A 2,537-nucleotide genomic window follows, 5' to 3' on the forward strand; every position below is an offset into this window, starting at 1 on the left:
CACCCAGCTGGTGTCATCGATTGAATTGAGCATCATGAGCAGACATGTGACAAAAAGTCAGGATTAACAGTGGAGCGCTTTCAGGGGGAGGGCGCCTCACCATCCTTTCCCTTTCCCAGCCCCTTTCCTTCCCCATCTATCTCTGAATGGAAACCTAGACTATTTCTCTGATATGGGACTTGGTGCTATGGCCATGCTGGGCAGTAGAACTGAAGACACCAACCATGTGGCACAGGACTTGCAGAACACTGCAAGAGAGTTAAATGAGACAGTGTTTGCAAAGAACCTACTATGTGCCATCCACTTTGATAGGGCTTTACAAGCATGTTGGTGATGATGACGTCTGGTGATGTCTTGATTCAAGATGGCAAGTCCATTTCCCCCAAACCTATGGCTGACCTTGTAGGACAGTCCATCCATCCAGCCTTGATCAGTTAGGGCCCTGAGAATTGCTTTGGATTTAACATGATACTCAGCTGGAGCCTCCTGTGGGGCCTGTTTAATTTAGTCTCTTTACCATTTTATTTATAAAGGTAAGTTAATCAGAAAAGGATTTACGCACATACCCCCCCCCCCCCCCCGATTCCATGGTGTTTTCATGCATGCAGATTTTCTTGTATCTGAAATGGGGTAGGAAGCGGATACGTGAATGTGGGTGGATTTAATATTAGAATTGACCCAAAATCAGTCTGCTGAGAAGACTGTAATACACGGTCTCTTTAGTGCCTGATCAGAAACCTCCAAAGCCCTCAAGCCCTGTTCTTTTTATGATTGCTGAGCGTGAAATGAATTATTCAAAGACCAGTGATGAAGATTGGCTTAAACTCTGCAGCAGGAGCCCTGAGACTGCAAAGTCATTTCTGAACATCCATCAAGCCTACTCAGGGCCTGAAGTCCACCCCTTGGCCCTGATGGCGGGGTGGAGAGCACGCTGACTCCAGAACGCGGAGTGCCGGGTCCTTTCTCAAGGGCAGGCTCTTGCTGCATCCCACTGAAGACCCGCTCACCAGGGAAAGGGCCCGAGAGCAGAGGGGCTGGGCACAAGCCCACGAACTTGACAACTTGCCCGAGGCACAGCCTTTGTCTAAGGAGGCAGGGTCAGGGAGGGCTGGCAGGTAGCAAGGAGGATGCTAGGCCTTAAGCATCCTTGGCTGCCCACCCAGCACCCTTTCCCCTTCTTTTCTTGCATCTTGTTTGGGAGGCCACTAGACTTCCAACTAAACTCATGGGAAGGGGCTTTATCCCCAGTTCCAAGGGTGAATCCTGGTGGATCTAAGCCAATGGTTCTCCCCCTGGTATCATGTCAGGATCACATTGGGAGCTTTAAATAATTCATGCGTCTGGAACCCAGTCCTTAGAGCCTAGAGCATGGCACAACCTTGGCATCACCTGGAAGCTAGTTAGAGAAACAGACTCTTAGGCCCCACCGGAGAACAACATGAGAATCCCAGGCTAGGAGCACAGCTGGTGAAAGCCTGTCATGTGGCAGGTGTGTTTTCCACCGATGGTTGCCATGACAGATCCTGCTTCTCCCACTCTCCTCGCAATGAGACTTTGAGGCTCTTACGTCTTGAATCAACAGCACCTATGTTCCCTCCCCTTAAATCTCAGGGGTTTGGTCATACTGATGGAAATGACACCAGCAACCTCCGAGGCTACTTCAAAGGAAAGCGATGCTGCCTGTCTCTTGGGATGTTCGCTCTTGGAACCCAGCTTATGCTCTGAGGAAGACCAGGCTCTACGAGGAGCTTGTATAGGTGCGCCAGCCGACAGCCCTCGCTGAGGTCCCGGGGTCATCAACTGCCAGACAAGTGAGCAAGCCCTGGAGATGACAGTCACTGTCTGAGAGATCCTGAACGAGAGCCACCTTGCTGAGCCCAGTCAACCCCTGAAACTGTATAATGATACAGTTGTGATCGTCTTACACTACTGAGTTTTGGGGTAATTCATTATGTAGCAATAGACAACTGGAGCACATGGTCACCCCTCCCCTTGCCAGATGGTGCTTTAGGAATGGGCATGTGACCCAGTTTGGGTCAATAAGACATGAGGTAGAGCCTTCTGGGAAAGTTGTCTTTGTTCCTAAGAAAGACACAGAAGACAGTCCTCCTCTTCCTTCTGATCTGCTGCATCTTGATATGACTCTTGAAATGGTGCACCACCCTCTACGCATGGGGTGTCCAGGCTGCAGCTCAGCCTGGGTCCTGGCTGGCTGGGCCTGAGCGCTCATGGACTTGCTGACTCCCCTCAGCCCCACACTCTACACCAACCCTGCATTCAGCAGAATCCACTTCTGCACCCCCTCAGGACGTGGGGTGTTTGTGTTCCAGAGGCTAATTAACTTCCTAAGGGTCCTATTAGCATATGAGAGTGTGTTGACTGAGTGTGGAATAAAAGTCAAGACTGAAAGAATTGCAAATGGGCTCTGTGTGCTCACTGAACAAATGACCTCAGCTAGAGGGACAGCCTGGGAAGGCACAGAGCCCTGGGTGTGCATGGATGAGCTGACTCCCCACACCCCCAATCTCTGTGCCAAC

This window comes from Miniopterus natalensis, chromosome 17 (genome assembly GCF_054644295.1).
Source record: "Miniopterus natalensis isolate mMinNat1 chromosome 17, mMinNat1.hap1, whole genome shotgun sequence".
NCBI lineage: Eukaryota > Metazoa > Chordata > Mammalia > Chiroptera > Miniopteridae > Miniopterus > Miniopterus natalensis.